This window comes from Vicugna pacos, unplaced genomic scaffold (genome assembly GCF_048564905.1).
Source record: "Vicugna pacos unplaced genomic scaffold, VicPac4 SAC-SAT, whole genome shotgun sequence".
In the NCBI taxonomy this organism is placed as follows: Eukaryota; Metazoa; Chordata; class Mammalia; order Artiodactyla; family Camelidae; genus Vicugna; species Vicugna pacos.
The window spans coordinates 17,939,351-17,959,679 of record NW_027328721.1 but is presented as its reverse complement, the minus strand read 5'-3'; the positions used below and the strand labels follow the sequence as shown (position 1 = coordinate 17,959,679).

At 44.1% G+C, this 20,329-nt stretch overlaps 1 long non-coding RNA gene and 1 pseudogene across 1 annotated transcript; one reads left to right on the top strand and one right to left on the bottom strand.

Moving 5' to 3' along the window:
- Positions 1-3,573: 3,573 nt before the first annotated feature.
- Positions 3,574-8,276, bottom strand: LOC140692143 (uncharacterized). The gene is made up of 4 exons (XR_012067707.1): positions 8,140-8,276; positions 6,039-6,088; positions 4,673-4,760; positions 3,574-3,709 (listed from the first exon to the last, which is right to left on the bottom strand). It is a non-coding gene; the product is annotated as an uncharacterized lncRNA (long non-coding RNA).
- Positions 8,277-14,163: 5,887 nt separating this feature from the next.
- LOC140692173 (protein sprouty homolog 2-like) lies at positions 14,164-19,560 on the top strand (annotated as a pseudogene).
- Positions 19,561-20,329: the final 769 nt, after the last annotated feature.

Below are 20,329 nucleotides of genomic sequence, written 5' to 3'. Positions count from 1 at the left end.
ATTAATGAATGAAATACAAAAATCATATGGTAATCTCAATAGATGCAGAAAAACATGTGAAAAATTTAAACAGCCTTCCATAAACAAACAAACAATCAAACAAACAAAACCTCAACAAATTGCTATACAAAGTAAGTAATTAAACATAATAAATGTCATACTGGACAAGTTCACAGTAAACATCATACTCAATGGTGAAGTGTTTTCTGACAAAAATATAAACAAAATAATTTTGTGCAATCACCACTCATTTACCACATAATACTGGAAGTCCTGGCCAGAGCAATTAGTCAAGATAAATATATAAAAGTAATCAAAATTGAAAAGGATTAAGCAAAACTATTTGTTTGCATTTAATATGATCTTATATATAGAAAATCCTAATGATTCCATCAAAAACCTATTACAAACAATAGACAAATTCAGTCAAGTTGCAAGATACAATTTTCAACATGTGAACAGCAATGTGTTTCTATATACCAACAACAAACAATTTGAAAAATAAATTTAAAAAGCATTCATATTTAAAATGACATAAAAAATTAGGAATAAATTAAACCAAGTATGTAAAATATCCTTACACTGAAAATGACAAAACACTGATTAAAAAAAAAAAACAACTGAAAAAAAGATAAATGGAAACAATTTTCATGGTTATGAATTAGAAGTATTAAAACTGTAAGAATGTCTGTGTCACCCAAAGCTGTCTATAGATTCAATGCAATCCCTATCCAAATTCAAATGACATTTACACAGAAATACAGAAAACAAGCCTAAAACTTGTATGGAACCACAAGACACCCCTAATAACCAAATCAACCTGGTCAAAGAATTAATCTATAGATATCACAATTCCTAATTTCAAACTTTATTACAAAACTATAGTAATCAAAAATGGTAGGTAACAGTAAAAAATAGAGACCAAGTCCAATGAAGCAATCAAGTGCTCAGAAACAAACCCACTTATATAGTGCCAACAAGTACTTCACATGGAAACCAAGAAGATGTAAAGGGAAAACTATAGACTCTTCAATAAATTGTGCAGGAAAAAACTGGATAATGACCTACAGATGAATACAATTGGACCCCTTTCTTGCAGCACTCACAGAAATTAACTCAAAATGGACTGAAGGCTTAAATTTAAGACCAAAAACTGTAAAACTACTTGAAGAAAATGTAAACATAAAGCTCCTTGCTATGGTTTTGGCAAATATTTTTTGGATATGACACCAAAGTTTCAAGTAACAAAAGCAAAAACAAACAAGTGGAACTACAGAAATTTAAAAAACAAAAACAAAACAAAACAAACAAAACAAAACAAAACAAAAAAACAAAAAAAACCTCCACAGCAAAACAAATAATCAGCAAACTAAAAAGCAACTACAGAATAAAATAACATACAGGCAATTTTTTTCCATTTGTTAATCAAAAAACATTTTTTTATAAAATATATAAGTAAATCATAAAATAATAGCAATCAAATAAAACATTAAAAATAGGTTAAAGGACTTGAGTAGATTTTTTTTCAAAAAGACATATAGATGGCCAATAGGTACATGAATAAATGCTCAACATCACTAATCATCAGGGAAATGCAAATCAAAATCACAATGACACATCACATCACACCTGTTAGAATAGCCATTATAAAAAAGAAAAAAAATGTTTGCAAGAATATGAAAGAAAAGGTAAAACTTCTTTAATTTTTTGGTCAAAATGTAAACTGGTACAGTCGAATGAATATAAAAGAATTAAATTGGACCCCATCTTACACTACTCACAAAAAATATCTCACAATAAAATAGTCAAATTGTGACTTGAAATCATAAAACACCTTAAAAAAAAATCATAGAGTAAAATCCCCTCGACCTTGATCTTGTAAATAATGATTATTTGGATATGACTCCAAAGTACAGGCAAACAAAGCAAAAGCAAAAAGAAACAAGCGGGACTAAGTCAATGTAAAAACTTCTGCATAGAAAAGAATTTGAAAAAATTAAAAGGCATCATATGGAATGGGAGAATCTATTAGCAAACCATCTTTTGATAAATGGTATTTACTGAAGTATATAAATACATCATACAACTTAGCAGCCAAAAAAATAAATCTAATTAAAAATGAATAAAAGATCTGAATAGACATTTTTCCTAAGAAAACATACAAATGTGCAACACGAAAAGGTTGTCATTAATCATCAGGGAAATGCAAATCAAGACCACGAAACCATATCACAACTGTTACAATGGCGAAAGTGAAAAAAGACAAGTGAGTACAATGATTGGAAGGGATGTGAAGAAAATCCTTGTGTGTTGTTGGTAAAAATGTAAATAACCACAGACACTAGGAAAAGCAGTATGGAGTTTCTATCAAAAATTTAAAGTAGTATCCACGAGTCCCAGCACCATATTTCAAAGAGACTATCCTTTGCCCACTGAACGTGTTTTACTTCCGTCTCAAATAGTAGTTGACCTAATATACAGGGGTTTACTACTGGGTCCTCTATACTGTTAATTTAAACCATGTGTGTATTTTAATACCAATATCATGGTGTCTCATACTGTAACACTGTGATTTAGTTCTAAATCAGGAAGTGTGATGACTCCCAATTTGTTCTTTCCCAGGATTGCTCTGGTGTCTGGATCTCTGGTAGTCACATAAAACATTTTTAAGATTGATTTCCCTCCATGTGTAAAAAATGCTGTTGGAATATTGATAGAAATTGCACTGAAACTGTAAATGGCTTTGGGTATTATGGACATTTTAACATTAATTCTTCTGTTCCATTAGCCATACTTCTGGCCCAGTGTATCTTTCCACTTGTTTTGTCTTCTTCAATTTTTTCCATAGAAATCTTATAGTTTTCAAAGTACAAATTTTTCACTTCCATAGTTAAGTTTATTCTTAAGTATTTTATTGGTTTTAATGCTATTTTGAATGAGGAAACTCCAGCATCTTCAACAAATGTTGCTGGGAAGATTGGAAATCCACAAGCAGAAAAATGAAATTGGACACCTACTTTCCACCACTCACAAATATAATTTAAAATGGACTAATGACTGAAATGTAAGACCTCATACTTTAAAACTCCTACAGGAAAACTTAGAGAAGAAGATACTTAACTCTGGTTTGGGTAATAATATTGGGATATAACCCCAAACACAAGCCAGAAAAGCAAATATCAACAGATGGGACTACATCAAACTAAAAAGATCCTGCACAGCAAAAGACATAATCAGCAAAATATAAAGCCTAATACAGAGTAGGAGAGAATTTCTGCAAATCATGTATTGGATGGAGGGTTAGTATCAAAATATACGTGGACCTCATATAACACAACAGCAAAAAAAAAAAAAAAAAAAAAAAGAGTAGACAATCCAATATAAAAAATGGGCAGTGAATCTAAATTTATATTTTAACAAAGAAGACATCCAAATACACAAAAGGTACATGAAAAGATATTCAACATGACTAACAATTAGGGAAATGAAAATTGAAAGTGGAATGAAATATCCTCTCCCTCCTGTCAGAAAGGCCATCACCAAGAAGACAAGAGACAGTGCTGACCAGGATGAGGACAAAAGAAAACCCCTGTACACTGTCAGTGGGGATGTAACCTGGTTCAACCACTATGGAAAAGCTATAGAGGTTACCCAAAAGTTAAAAATAGAGCTACCATATGCTCCAGCAGTCCTCCTTCTTGGTGTGCATCTGAAAGAAGTGAAAACAGGGTATTGAAAAGATAGCTGCATTCACATGTTTATTACAACATTATTCACAATAGCCAAGATATGGAAATGACCTGAGTGTCCAAAAATGAATGAATGGATAAAGAAGAAATGGCATTTATATACAATGGAATATTATTCTGTATTATGAAAGAAGGAATTTCTGCCATTTGGGATATTACAGATTGACCTTGAGGGTATTATGCTTGGTGAGATGAAATAAACAGAGAAAAGACAAATGTAAGATATCAGATATACAAAAACAAACAAACAAACAAAAAACAAGCAAGCAAACACTTAGAAACAAATTGTAAAATGGTGGTACCTAGGTGTCAGGGTGGAGGAAATGGGGAGATGTTAAAGGGTACAAATGTGCAAGCAGAAGATAAATAAGTCATGCAGATCAAATGCACAGCACAGTGATTACAGACAACAGTGCTGTACCAGTCTCCAAAGCTCGTAAGGTACTATCTTGTGAATGTTCTTGCCACCAAAAATAAAGAAAATTATACTTGTGAGTCATGTGAGAGGTGTTAGTTAAAGCTGTGTTTGTGATCACATTGCTGTATGTAAGTGGATCAAATCAACACACTGCAGACTCTGAAAAAAGAAAAAGTAGAACTGCATGATTTCACTTACACGTGTAATCTAAAAAAGCCAAACTCACACAGAGAACAGAGTGGTGATTGTCAGGGCCTGGGAGTGGGGAAATGAGAAGATGCCCAAAGAGTACAAATGTCCATGTTTAAGATGAGTGAGTTCTGGGAAATCTCACGAACAGCATGGTGACTACAGCTAACAATGCTGTATTATTTATCTGAAAGTTACTGAGAGCAGATCTCAAAAATTCTCACCACAAATGGGAATTTTATGAGTTTATGGAAGTATCCTTATTGTGATAATAATTTCACAATACATATGTGTATCAAATCACCACATTACTTACTGGTAGGGCTGTGTCCTGGGTCACTGTCTCTCAGGACTCAGAGTTCAGTGAGTCTGTTTCACTTCATGGCTGAACATATTCAAATGGCCTGTTTATAAAATAAAAATAAAATGACTAATAATTCATTGTGACTGGCTTCAAGAATTTTTTGTTTTTTTAAATTTTGTTCCCATGCTTACATTTCACACTACTGGAACAAAATCAAATATATGCCAAAACAAATAGCACATTACAATAATGATACCAGAGTCGTGAACACAAATATTCAATGTTTCTTCCTGATGTTTTCTAATCAGAAGTGCTTTTTAAAATATTCAAACTCACTGGGTCCTAGCTGATAGCTATGTGACAAAAGTCAAATAAGCCAAAATGACAGACAATCCTGCCAGTGGTTTTAGATAATGCCATATTTTGTGCCAGAAATTAATTACCTCTTAGAAAATCACATAAAAATACTTGAAGCTCAAACTCTGGAACATTCCTCAAATTCATCAAACTCACATGTTTTTATAATGTATGTGTCCATTCAGGTGATGAGGTAGGTAAATATAAAAAGTGATCTGTTCTTCTGTGTTTAGTACAATTAAAATAACTAAAAATGATTATAAAAAGCTTCTAAGAAATTAGAAAGATCTAGAATACAGATGGAGATATGAAAATGCTTTTTATTGCTCTGTACAAGAGTAATAGACCATCAGGTACAAATGTGTCAGATGACAAGGTATCTTCATGTTAAAAACAATGCCATCACTGCAAAGGAAAGCTTTACTGATTGTACTGAAATAAAAGAAAAAAAGAATTGGAAAAGGATCATGTTGACATAAAAATGCTCATGGCCACAAATACTATAGAGGAGCAACTGTGGCAGATGTACAAAGATGTAGAAGCCATCATTCCTCCACTGAATATGATTACACCAAATTGTTACTTAATCATTTCATAAACGTAATGGGTAACATTTCTGCTTCTATAATTTAAAATATAATAACCTTTAAAATACTCTATGAGAGGTGTGGTAGTCAAATATGTGTTCTAAGAAGTACTTTAGACACACCTAAGAATAACTAATGGTCAGAAAAATCAAATGCAATCAGCTACCACCCCATGCAAATTAATGGCATTCAGCAGATATTCATATATAAAATATGTATTAGTGTACAATATATAAATAAAATCAAATATTGTATTAATATCTAATGTAAAATATCAGGAAATGTGCTGTGCCAAAATTGGAAGCGTCCTGGTGTAAACAGATTACAATTTTGTATTCAGTTTTCATAATGGGATAATACTGTGACCTGAGCAGAAATTGTAAAGAAAGTTCTCCAAGAAAAATTCCTGACCACATCAAAAGTTGCATACTTACTATAAGGTCTCTCCCCTTGTTTACTCTCAGTATCAGAAAGTGACTTGGATCTAGAATAGGAGAATAAAAAAAAACTTTAACAAGAAACAGGAAAGCACTCTGTTAAAGAAAATAAATTGAAAAAAAAAATGAAAGGGAAATTAAGATTCTACAGATACAAATACCAATTTTTATGAGAAAGAAGGTTAAAATTAAAAAAAAAGATTATAGATATTCTTATTTCACCTTTTGAACAAAGGTATAGAAAACTAAGCTAAATAACTTCATATTTTGCATTTATTAGGAGAAAATGTATTTGCAATGAAAAGCAGTCATTGTCCTGCCTTTTAAATATTCTGACGATTTAGTTTTGAATATATTTCATCTCAAATGTTCTTATGCAGTATGTACAATGGTTGGTATTTTAAAAATCGCCACTGTATTTGGAACTTATAAAAGTAATTCAAAAATTTAAAAATTATACTCTTGTAAGAAATTGGTAGTGGCCTAGGTATTATTTTTAACAAAACTGGTCACCCTGGAATGCTGCAAAATATTTTTCAATAAGCTTATATTTACATATATTTAAGACTGTCACTGTATTAATATTATGGAAACAACAGGCCAGCCAAGAAACAAGCACCACTCGGAGGGTTGTAATACTCAGATTTATTACACTGGCGGGCTCAGAGGGGCTTCTGCTCTGAAGCTCTGAGCACCTCCAAAACTTGTGCATTAGGTTTTATAGAGTTAATTGCAAGCATGGGGCTATAGCCAGTAAGGTCTGAACAGCAAAAGCAGGGAATCAGTACACTGGAGTTTATCTATTAGGAACAGATCATGTTACTTTTGGGAGCCCATGATTGGGTTAAAAAATTGTAACAAACCCCAGCCACTCGTCTCCTTAAAGAAGAGCAAATGTGCTTAGTTAACTGCCTTGCAAGCAGGCACCTGTGCATCCGCACGCCAGTCTCCTGGCCATAAAAAGCAGAGACAATGCCTTGCTTGCATAGTTGAGGATTTAGATAGCGCTCTGTTCATGGCAAAGCAACAACCCAGGCCCTCAGCTATAAACACTGGGTGTCTCTGCTGTTAGTCTTCTATGCCCAGAACAAGGAGCTGGCTGGGCTGGTCGTCTTTTCTAACATATCTATAAGGATATATCTTGTTCCCCTCTTCCCATGACTTCCCCAAAGATAAACAAAGCCTTTGTACTCACTGTGATTTCTACAATCTCAATCCCACCCTGTCTTTCCTTAAATTCCTGCATTCCGTCACACAACTGTTAGTGATTTTTCCTTTGATTGTACACAATAAATGTGGGAGCATTTGAGAGGCTCGTGGAGTTGGCTCCCGACTCCCTCTCCCTCTCTTGACTTTTTCCACAGAGTCTTGAGTAATTCATTCAGTCTCAGTGGGACTTCTGCTGGCCAGAACCCAGTTACTGGCACTTGTTGAGCTAGGACTTATGAGTTAAGTTATTAGCCCAGTAAACCAACACTTATTAAACTTCAGATTTATGAGTTAGCCCAGCAGTACTTAGATCAGTAAACTGACACTTATTACACTTAGTTTTAAGAGTTATCTTGCTAGTCCAGCCAGGCTTTTCCTTCTCATTATGAGAAAATAACAATCGTGGCAATATTTGGACTTGAAAATGAGATAAGCTAAGAAGCACATTTTAAATATAAAATATTTTAAGTACAAAATAAATAATTGTATTCCTTTAAAGACAGGAGATTAAAAGCATAATAAACTCTGACTTTGACACACTTAAAATATAAAAGTTAATATAATGTGTTTTCATACACCTCTTTCCCTGTTTCAGTAATTTCTCAGCCCCTTTCACGTTACTCCCGAGTCCCCGCCCGTGACCTGCGGTGTAAACACCTCCAACCACGCGGCGAAGGGGGGGACCCAGGCAGTGAGAATGAGGGGCGCGAACAGCCCCGTGGCCCCGATGGACGCGGACCCTCACCCCGTCCCAGCAGCTGAGGACAACAGCCGAAGCGGGTCCGCCAGCGCACCCGTCCCCTCCCTCCTGGACTGGGAACCCAACTCGGCCAGGTCCACACACACCCCCGTATGAAGCTGGCTTAGCATGCGGGGAAACCGGCATTACCTCAGACAGCGAGCGAGGAGCGTCCTCCTCCTTGCAGGAACGAGGGCCACGCGGTCCCGAAGCCGCCATGGCGCCGCCCGCTCCGCCCTGAGGAAAAGGAGCGTCGCCCCCAGGGAAGACGCCGACCACGTCTGTCGCGGAATGCGCATGCGCCCCACCACCTAAGAACTGTTGGCTTCGCGCGCCCCCTGCAGATCCTTGGGAGCAGTGTTGGATGTTCAGAACTCACTGGAGAACACATGACCCGTCCCAGCCATGATGCTAAATCACTGGGAATCTCAGTGCCCTGGTCTCTTTGTTAATGTCACTGGTGATGCTCTGATTCAGCCATGTCTGCTCTCTTGCCTGGATCATGCCTCACTCCTTGAAACCACACCTCGATCAGATGCAGAAGAGTCTCAAATCCCATATTTAGAAATGATCAGGGTTGGTCTGGAATCCAAACCCAAATCTCTCAACTCCCTGGGGTCCTCTGAGGAGTGCGGTTTTCTCAGGACTGTCTGTTCCATGTCAGGAGCAGACCAAGCCTCAGGTAGCTTAGACGGAATGTCATGCAGCCCATGCTTTGGACAGTTCTCAGTTCTGACCTGCATAATCTTGAGACCCTTTTGTAATTCCTAACACCCTGTTTTGTCATACCTGTATGATGGTTATTGATGACAAACTGAAATATTGTTCTTATAATTCAGAGGTGCTATTGTTCTTCAGATAACAGGATATTTTGAAGGGATCAATTATTTATCACTCCCCCTAATTAAATATACTTTTAAAGCTAGAAATTTTTCGGGCGGACAATCAGGTCCTCTTCTTAAACCAGTTGCTGAGGATTATCTGGTCTGAGCTCCAGATCCTGATCCTGCTGGTGACTTATGGTGATACCAGTGTGAACATGTTTCTCCTTGTGCACCGATGTGGAAAGGGGACAGCCCTGTTCCCAAATGGGACAGTATCATGCTGACGCTAAAAGCAAGCACAAAAAAGAATCACACAGAGTCCCCAGTACCAGCTCTCCCAGGTAGAAACGCCACCTCCATCACAGTGTTCCTGTGCTCCCATCAGGCCTTCCCTGCTCCCAGCAGGTCCTACATGAGCAGTGTGACAGGTGACTGCCTGTCCCAGCACAGCATGGTGGTGACGATCCCACCTTAATCTGTTTATCTTTGGAAGTTCTCACACCTCTCTGAGCTTCACTTTGCTCTTCTCACAGACAGGGTTGTATAGGCATGGACCTCACAGGGTTATGGGAGGAAGTCATGGTACATGCTCACCTGGTGTCTGGCTCTGCAGAAAGGGCTACTGGGCGTGCTGTGTGTCCTCACATTTATCCTTCTCTCTCCCCAGTGAAAATACTCTCAGCCTCATCCTTCCCTGGCCTGTGGCCTTTCTGCATTTGCAAAAGAACATGCCACAGCACTTTAACCATGATGCCCTCACAGCCTCTTCTAGACGTGGTGCACCTCCCATATTCACCCACACAGATGAATCACAGGACAAACTGAAGCTGTAGGTGGTCTTTGGGCCCACAAGAGGGGCTGCTGTCTCCTCAGAACTAAGTAGGTTCGGGGGCTGTACTGGGGAAAGACGGACAGAACCTGGAGCTCACACATCTATTAATTCCCCTGAAGAAGAAAATGAGTCACAAAGCGCTGTGGGTGGGGTCCCAGCCTCCCTGGGAATCAGAGGATTGTTGGACTGAGCTGATCCCTGTGAGGCCCATCCCCCCAACAGCCCCATCTCCCTCACCTGCTCTCTCTACATGCACTTCCATGACCTCCATAACTGGGGACCAGAGCAGGAGGAGTGGGGAGCAACCCACTCACAAAAGTGTCTTCAGCCCAGTCCTGAAGCTCCTGTGCATGGAGGATGGGGTAGGCTGTGCCCATGGCCTTGGAGAGAAGGGTGTCGGTAAGACCACACTCACAGCGGGTCCCTGTCAGGCCTACTGCATGACCAGCCCTTCCGCTACAAGGACGGCTGTCACAGGGGTGGAAGTGGGCTGAGGCCACCACCTGGGTCCAAGAGCCAAAGAAGGGACTGTGAGAGCTCAGCATGGATGAAAGGCCAGGCCTCTGACTCTAGTTCATGCAGAAACCTCCCATGCCCTTTCCAGTACCTTGGGACCCTAGCGGCATCAGTACCTGCAGCTCACCTGGCAGCCCTGCACAGTTGGCCTACACTCCACAAGCCACATGCTGCAAGCTACAGTTCCCTCCAACATGATGCACCTTCCCCACCTCTTCCAGGTCACTACGAACCTTCTAGCACCCACTGAGGCAGGGCCAGAGGGTAGGAGGTCTGCAGGCAGGGAGAGCTGTCTGAGTTGAGGTTCAGAGGCTGTGTGTCCCTTTTTAAGGCAGCAGAGCTTTCTTTTGGGGGAAGACAAAGGGAAAGTTAGTTCTGTGGGTGAACCTTTCTCTTTACCCTCCTCTTGTGCCAACCCCACAGCTGAAAATTTGCTGAAGAGCCAGAGGAAGGGTCAACTTAGGGCCTGGAGACAACCCCTCTATGTTTTTACCAACACCACTGGTGCCGCAGCCAGCGTCACTGCCACCAGCTTCTCCAGTAGTGGCACAAGCAGCATCTACCCCAGTGGGGGCGCACTCTAAGGCGGAGCAACGGGGCCCGTCCACTCGGTCTTCCATCTCCAGCCTCAAAACTGGAGACAGAGCCAGCTCCAGCCCCAGGGCCCCTCTGTCTCTGATACATGACCAGGAGGAATGGGACAAGTAAGAAGCAGTCTGAACTCACAGCCTCTCCACAAGGCTGGCGGCAGAACTGCTGACTCTCCTGGATGTGCTGGTGGGTGGGCTCTCATGGGGGTACTGGGGCAGGGCTTCCCTTTGAAATAAGCTGTCCCACCTCATCCTTTCCAGGATCCAGACTTCTGGGACCAGAATCCAAGACCGCAGCTCCACCGCTTATCAACCATGTGACCTGGGCAACTTTCTCAAACCCAAGCCTTCTCTGTCCACCTGCAGAGATGGAGGATAACAGGATGTTCCGCACAGAGTGTATGTGTATATTAAATAGGTAGAACAGAAAGAATAGTGGGTGGGGTCTGGCCCATTGGTTGCGGGAGGGGAGGTCACCCTGTGCAACCAGGTCCAAGGGTCACCTAGAAATATGCTCAGAATTTCAGCTGCTCCAGCATTTATCACATATCTGATGTGCACTTAAACACAGGGAGAGAAACAAACAGTCTGAGTGTAGCTGCCACTGGGGAACATGAATCTGGGGAGTCAGACCAGAATGTGATCAGGATGGTAGAAGATGCCCCTGGGGTTGAATAGAGTGGAGCTGCCCTCTGGAGCCTGGAGTTAGTGAGGATGGGCTTGTAGAAATTCCCCTCTCCTTTACCCATCAATGCTGGGTCCTGTGGGTACTGAGTCCCACAATCGGTGTGGTGCTAGTGCTCTCAACACAGAGAAAAGCCCAGGCTTCAGCCATGTCCTCTACTTCCTGGACTCCCACTCTGGTGACCCCAACCTGGGATGCAGAGATGAGGTATCGCTGATCATGTGATGTTCCCTCTGCTCCAGGAGGTGTTGAAGAAAGTGGTTCCCTCTCAATGTCTGGGATTCACCTAGTCCCAGAAAAACAGCCCTGGCAATGAGCACATGGCACCACCATCCATGCCACTATCACTCAGCTTAACAGTGTGGCCAACTGCATCATCACCCCTACCAGAAGGACTGAGTGTGGTGGCCCAGGAGCAAGCCTGGGTGGTGGGGCACTGGGTCAAGGCGGCCAGGGTATGGCATGGACCATCCAGTGGAGCCCGTCTCTGGAATCTTGGGAATGGCCTCTTCTCCTTTGCCTGCTTTCTGGATGGAAGTCTGCGATCCAGGCCCCTGCACAGTCCCAGGTCCATCCTGCAGGGCCGTGCTGAACTTGACTCCCAGCTCTCAGTGGGTGGATGCTTCCTACCTATCTCCTTCCTTGGGCTGAGCTAACTTCATTCCTGTGGATTTTCAACATCCTGCTGTCTTATGTATTGTGTGCCTTCTAGGTCCTCCCTGGGCTCTCTGGGTGTGTGTCTCATCCAGGGCAAATTGAGACAGTGAGGGGACTAAAGCTAGAGCAAGCAGGGCAGCAACTTCCCACCTCCAAGCCTGCTATGTTCCCTTCCCCAAGGGTTCCAGTCCTCAGGAAATTTTACTCCCTGAATGCAGTCCTCTCTGCTCTGCCTCAAATCACTCTCCGAAGGAGACATGGGGCTGTTTCTACGTGGGTGGGTGTCTCTCCACAGGAAGTTCAAAGTCAATGTGGGGTCACTTATTTGCCTGCCATCCCCACCCCCAGGCAGCTGGCACCTCCTGGGGGAAACAAATTTGACAGACAATACCTGGGTTGGGGGCCAAGTCTCTAAGCCCCCTTGGGAAATAGGCCATCATTCCTAATGCTTTAGGAATTTATTTTCTTAAACGTCCCAGGGGCTGGAGTCAAATTGGAGAATTTATAGTGTTCTCTTTATACCAACAGAGCCCTGCCCAGCTGAAACTCAAACTGATGGAATCAGATCTTCTCAGTAGAAATGGAAATGGAGGCCCCAGGTGACCAACCCCAGGGCTCCATCCCCAGCCCCACAGCACCTTCCTGCCCAAAGAATCCCAGTGAGACCCTCATCCATGCAGTCTGAACACTCCATGTTCTCAAGTAAAAGGGATTTTCCCTTTAACTCCTCATGCACACATTTTCTCTGAACTTCTCCTTCCTTCTTACCCTTCCCCTTAGGAGGGGCTTCTGGAAATGTAAAGATCCGTGTAGCAAAGCCGATTCCTGGAGCAGGGGTCTGCTCATCGAGGTAGCGTGGAGGCCTGAGGTCTGGAGGGAGGAGGGTCAAGGAGGGAAGGGGACGGGGTGGGATGTAGTTTTCAGTTTCTCACTAAAGCGTCTGAAAAATCCCCATCTTCTCTGGATCAGCAGGACGAGGGATGTGTTCTGTCCACAGAAAAGTGGAGGGGCAGGAGACCCTGGGAATGTGTTGTGTCCGTGCTGCTCCAGGAGGGGGCACTCGATGGCAGCGCTAGCAGGTCTCTGGCTCCCATTCTAGTCTCTGCGGCTGGCACGTGGCTTCTTTCAGGCTCCTGGGTGGACGGGGTGGGTAGGGGTAACTTTCTTCCCTGACCAGCCCCATCTATCCTCAGGAGCCCAGGTCCTTGCTGCCCATTCTGTCTTCACTGCACCTCCGAGGGGAGGGCGCCCTTCTCATCCCAAGGATGAGCACTGCAGGGGTCCTATGGTCTAGGTGTGCATATTGCCGCCCAGTCCTGGGTCCTAGTGGCTGGACCAGAGACAGATATGTGTTCATTCTGTGACTCCACAATGTGCCCAACTCACCATCAATGCTGGTCAGTCACGGTCAGGATTCTCACCCTGGTCCCCAGTCAGCAATGACACAGGCCCCGGGGGGCTCATGAGAAATGTCTGGGAACTAATGGGAGCTTAGTTGATCCTTCCTGAATGACTTCAGAAGCTTCATGTGAAAGAGGAAGCAAAGTGTCCTGTCCCCTTCGACCTTGTGAGTCAGAGGTGGTGCCTCAGGGGTCACGTTCCTGAGTGCATGAAGAAAGCCTGCTGTGCAGGGGATGTTCTGAGCTGTTCCCGGAGAGGGCAAGGCTTCAGCATGGCCTTGTTTTCAGCCTGGATGGCTGAGACTCCAGGGATCCTGGGGCAGGCAGGGACCTCAACCTGGCCTCCAAGGCCCATGTCCCCTCTATCCACAGCTCCACCCAGATGGGAGCCTTCACCGCTTGGGAGCCCGAAGGACACAACTCCCACCAATGGCGGAGCTGGGCTGGGGGAGGGACGCTGCCCCAGGGCCTCTGGCTGAGAAGGGGTTATGGCCTCTCCTCTGTGGGCCCCTGAGCACCGCACTGCCCCTCGGCGGGGCTCTGCCTCCTCAGCCGGGAAATGGAGAGGATGACCCCGTGGTGCCAGCCTCACAGAGCGGTGATGAGGAGAAAGGAAGGAGGGTGTGGGGCTTTCTGTTCTGCTTCAGCAGGAGGTGAGGATAAAAGTGACATGGCCCTGAGACCTCAGGAGAACCTGGCGGGTAAGTGGGCGTCCAATACTTGCCAGGTGAAGAAACAGGCTCCGGGGACTAGGCCACAGCCCCAAGTGACAAACCCAGTGCGTGCCAGCGCTGGGATTGTTCTGGAATCAAAGCATGCTGGAGGGCACATAGCACTGCTACCAGTGCCCTGGTCAGCTGTCAGGGTCTGAGGTCGGGGGGCTTGGGGAACCGGGTGAGGGGGCAGGCTCAATGGCTCTGTCCTCCACTCCGGCAAGAGCAGCCTCCAAGCCCAGCGCCCTGGGGCGGGGCCTCCAGAGCCCGGGAGAGGCTGCGGGAGGGGGTGAGTGCCCTGCATGGGAGGGGCTGCAGGGTCAGAGGAGGGCGCTACCCCCAGCTGGAAGCCCTCAAATCAAGGGAGGTGGGGCCTTCCTCCTCCAGCCCCGCCTCCCACTGCCACGTTAGCTAAGATCCTCATTCCAAGTGACTGCCAGGAGGGCCTGGAAAAGCTGATGCACGTAGACTTGGTGATGGGAGTAGCCAAGGTTCAAACACCCTGTGATTTGCTGACAGAAGTCTTGGGGGTTGATTAGGAGCCAGAGTTCTTGTAGGTCAAGGGGTGTGGAGATCGAGGAGGCTAGTAAGGGTTCCAGACTGCTCCACCTGCAAACAGTGGGGTGGACCCAGAGCTGAGGGTGAGTGGTTTTCACGGAAGGGTCTGTGGGGCCCTGAGATCAGAATCCAGGTTAATCCCCTCCCTCAGCATAAACATCACCGACCTGGTGATGCTGGACCCAGTGTGGAGGGTGATCTGGATGTAAGTCTGGGGGCTGAGCAGGGGAACCAGGGTCAAGGCCTGGGAAGAGAGAGGCCACACACCAAGGCCTGGGCTGTCAGCATTCAGCAGACCTTTTGTGAGACCCTCATGGCCAGTCCTGTGAGCTGGGGTGTCAGGCACATTTTAGGGGTGAGGAAAAGGAGGCTCCACATACAAAAGTGGTCCAAGTTCCCTGGGCTGGTGGAGCCACAGAACTGGCAAACCACAGAGCTGCAGGGTGTTTTGTTGGAGCTGGACTCAGCCTCTCCCACAGGGGCTTCCATAGGGTGAGAGTGAAATGGAGCCTCGCAAAGTCCAACATCACATAAGTGGCGGAACAGTCCCCTCCTGCCCCAGGCCTCAGCTTCCCTGTGTGTCAGCAGAGAGGGTTCTGCTACAAGCTCCCCAAGACTCAGCCCCAATGTCTTCCCTTCTTTGGTGCCAAGACATTGGTTTGGATCTAAGTCCTGATTTCTGCGCATGCCCGGCCCCCTCCTGGGGCCTGGTCACAGGGCAGCAGGAGAAGGAATGGGCATGGGGGCTGGCAATGACGGCAGGGCTCTTCCTGCTGGGCTTCGGCTGCCTGCCTTCCAGGGGTGTGAGTCTCTCCCATGTGTACATGTTAAACTTTTGTTTGATTTTCCCCTGTTAATCTCTTTCATGTCAATGTAATTCTTAGACTGGCCAGAAGAACCTAGAAGAATAGAGCAAAACTTCTTCCTCCCCAACAGTCCACAGTGAGGACGAGCTGCAACTTCTCCGGCTAATCACACCTCACTCACAGCTGCTGCAGGTGGAGATCCTGGGGCGACTGACAAAAGCCAGCAGAACGTGAGATTCTTACCAGGTCAATCTCCTGGGTCTCTGCCTGCAGAGTATTTTGTAAATGAGAAAGGTAAGAATTTTCCTCTTCTAGAATTCTATTAGCAGGAGAAAATATTTGTAGGGTTAGCTCCTTGGACTCAACAATTCTTGGTTTGAAATTCAGTGAATTACTCTTGGTTTGTGGATCTTTTCCCAACCAGACATTGTCACTATTTTTCTTTATCTCTGTCTTTTGTGTCATTTGTCATAAGGAGAACAACCACAGGTCAAATTAGACTTTCTTTTTGTCTGTTCAGTGTCTTGAGATCTTGGCCTGTTGGCCAGTGAGGAAACTCCCTGGTCTGTCCCACTCAGGAGGGGCATGCACAGTGTGAATTTGGAGACCAGCTGAACAGACTGGAACTCCAAGCCTTCTCCTGGTCAGTCTGCACCAGTTCTCAAGGGAGCTTGCCATAAGGTGTCCCAGTCCACGAGGGGTCACTGTTGTCTCAACCTTTGCTGCTTTATTACTGATAAAAGAATGTTTTTTACTTTCTCAGACTTTCTAGGTAATGAACTTTTGGATCATGGGGGCTACATCATGTTTGCCGTCAACAAGGATACCTCTTGCACCCATGGTAGGCTGGAAAGTCCCCGCTGGGTCTTTCTACAAATAGGCTATTAAGATATTATTCTTCAATGGCCAATGATGGATCCTTTGAGTTGGAAAAACTTCTAAATTGCTAATATTTTTAGAAACCTCTCATCACTGACAGCTATTTTATTAGCACTAATGGAAAGACCAAATTTAAAAGTGGATACAACGAAATATAACAGCTAACCTGTAGAACAGCTTTAGTTAAAAAAAAAAGAGTAGAAAAATAAAGTTTCGAGAGGCCTTTCTGAATTTGCAGTCTCAGCTTCCCCAAGTGGGTTTTTCAGATGATATTTAAAAACTTAGACTAATGTCAGGCACAAATTATTATTTTTTGTCATTGATATGTCTTGATTTATGCAATAACGCACTAATTATTTCACTGCTCAGGTTAAGTTTTTCTGAACCTTGACTTTCCTTTGATAAAAATGACTTTCCCTCTTCCCTGAAAAATGAGAACATATCCTGTACCCCTCAGAACCAAGGGTCCTTCCGAGTTGATACGACCCCCACAGAGAGAAAGTGAAAAGCACGCTCAGTGCCTGAGGACCACGGCTCTTTAGTTGCGCCATCGCCCACGGGCACTTTCAGGAGCTACAGTGACTGAAGGCCTCGGGACATCTAGCCTGGGAGGAGTTTCTCTAGACGCAGGAATAAGGAAAAGTCTCTTCTTCCTAAACGTGATGCTTAAATACTGTCTCTGCCTGTCAATACAGGCAAGGGCTTCCAGTGCCAAAGTGCTTTAGAAGTGATGCCTGAACTTGGCCTCCTCACCGCAAAGACTGAACTGAGGCTTGAGGGCAGAGTTTTGGATGAAGCAGAAAAGACTGCTTTATTTCTTTGCCAGGCAAAGGAGCTCACAGTGGGCTAATGCCTCCAAGACTATGGGCCTGCCAGGGAGAGAAGGAAGGGTGCTTGAATTCAAGGAGTGGCACTGGTTTCCTTAGAGATCACATTCTGGGTGACAAATTGTTGCAAAATTGTCCTTGCTTTTGCTGAAGCAGCTGTTCCTTCCACTGGGCATGTCATTATGGGCACATTGTTGACCTCTGGCTTTGGGAATCTTCTAATATTCTTGTGCTTAGAACAAAGGGTGTGCAGGAAGGGAGGCTGTGGAAAAGCGCTAGAAAAAAAGTGTGCAGTTTAAAGTCAGGCTGGTATATGTCTCTAATATCTATGCAGACTGAGACCCAGGGCCTCCTTCTACAGCACCGGCACAGGACAGGACCTACATCTCAAACAGCAAAACACAAAGAAAACACAAGAGACTACAAACAAGTGCCTGTGTGTGCAGTTGCAATGAGTTATGAACAATAAGAGACAGAAAACAGAAACCCAATTGCCATTTCTGAGGTGTCGGGGGCAAAAGCACACAGCCCACCAGGGGGCTGGGCAGACCACCCAGCCACCCCTCCTCTCCAGCCTCACCCTGGTGGGCCAGAGCAGGAAAAACACCATCTGAACCTTTGAACACTTAAGCAGTTACAAATACCAGATGGTCGCCAATGACAATACTCCCCACTGGGAATTCCTTCCATATCTATGGAAAGTGGGAAGTGGACGCCATTCTCCCCTAACTGCTTCCTAATTAACTGGGGTTTCATCTGGGTTTTTTTCTGATGGAAAAATGCACGTGTTCATGCCATTTAGTAAGGGGTCATGTTAGAGATTTTACCATAGTTTGACAAAGGTAGGATACAAAGCACATCAAAAGCTAAAAAACATATAAAACCCTGGAATAACATTGATGAGCACAAGCAATAGCTGAAATATTCCTGAAAACACAGAGCACAGCTTTTAGGAATTGAAAAGAAACTTGGAAACCAATGAGGGACGTCAGAGAGAACTTCAGGGGCATTTGTGTCAGCGCCGTCAACATTCTGAATCCAGGTTTTCACGTCATCAAGAAGGGAAGGGGCATTTCCAGATTCATCAGGGATGTGAACACAGTGCGTGGCAGGAGTAATCACACTGGTTTCTCCCTGAGAAGCCGGCAGTATGTCTAATGCCACCTGGCTCTGAAAAGCTGTCTTCCACACTAGGGGGAACTCCGTGTTCAACAGTGTAAAACTCTGCTGGCTATCACTCGGGGCTTTTGTGTGAAGTTAGCCAAGGCCTCTACATGCAGGGTCACCTTCTCCAATCCTATATTAGGGACAAAGAAGTTGAGTAGACAATCAAACCAGAACAGCGTGAGGACAAGCCCCAGCAGCAGCCCTTCTGAGAAGAGGCTGCTGGGTCATCCTTCTCCTTGGAGTAACCAGGCACAGCCCAGATCAGAGCTCAGGCCAGGTGAGCTTAAGCCACTGAGCAAGGAAGACTTGGGGCTGCACACCTACGTGTGTGAGGACTGCGGCAAGTGTAAATGTGAGGAGTGCACCCACCCAAGGCCTGCCATCAGGTTGGATCTGCAACAAGCAGTCCCTGCACTTGGCCCAGAATGTGACTGACTGGGACCTGTGTCTGCATGTGAAAGGTCTCATCTCTCATTTTTCCAATGATGATGAGGACGACTTGTGTCCCTGCTGCCAGTCTCACCACTGTACACACTGGTCGGCCACAGGTGTCATCTCCCTCTTCTTGTCCTGACCATGGTGTTACCTTTCAGCCTAGGGTTGCCCCAGATTGTGCCAGGGGTGTTACGATCTGGTGAACAATTCTTAATGACACTGTAAACATTCACATAGGTTGCTGCAAAACTCCCACTGTTTTTTCCAGACACAATGTGCTGTATCTCTGTTTACACAACACCACCTGTATCTGAGAAAACCAACTTATGCCCCACTACATGACACAGTCACAAAACACCACACCACTATGTTGCACATTGGGAAGCGTGTGAACCGATCAGCACATTTTCAGACTGTGTCTTGCCCCACAGAAGCCTTCGCTGCAAGACCCTCACTTCCCTTGGACCCCATGCACACCACACAGTCACAGTAAAACTTAACTTTTACTTTCCAGGCTTCCTGACAAACCGTTCAGTGCAAAGAATATCTATGTGAAGATCCACCACTCTGTAAAAAAGAATATTTTAAGAGGCTATTTTAAATTTGATCTTGCTGGAACTTTTTATAAGGGACCTCAAGTTAAACTTTAAAAGGCCTCCCAAGGTCAGGAAAGCCACGCCACCAGCCCTCACCTGCAGTACCTGCGGGCCCAGGTGGATTTTTCTCTTCCTGAGTTCCAAAATATCTTGAGGTTCCTGCAGCTGCCATGAAGTGGCCTTCCTCATTCACTTGGAAAGGTTGCTAGGAACCTAAGAGTTTCCTGGAGGTCTCAGGTAGAAGGAAAAGATAAATGCTTCAATTCTGTTCACAAAGGTGTAATTTAACAAATTTCTGTAAGCCATAATTAGCTTCAGGGGAAGATTATCTCATATCTGGAAAATAAAGATTAAAAGCCAGAAATATTTCAGATAAAACCAAAAATTGGAACTATATTCATCAGTTTACTCCATTTCATGTAACTAATATTTCATTAACAGTTTTATGAAATAAAAAATTTCATTAGATTTCTTTAATTTCTTACCCAGCTCAGTGGTATGATCTGAAAATCAGAAACCTGTACTTATCAAAAAGTGCTTTCCATAAACCTTTTGAAAAGGAGGCGTTTTGCAAGGGCATCAGAGTAAAAGCCTAACTGTCTATGAGTGACAGAAGGCTCAGGAAGGCATGGTTACAAACCTGATTACAATTCAGCTGACAAAGAAACTTGGTTAATGCTGTGACATACATTTTAAGACAATAACTGGAATTATGATTGATAATATTTTATCAGGACATACCAAATTTTAGGTATTCCATATAACTTCTAGAATCTTTATGCTAATAACATTCACAGGTACAATATAATGTAAGATATTTTGTCATCACTCATTCAATAATGCTTCCTATGTAAT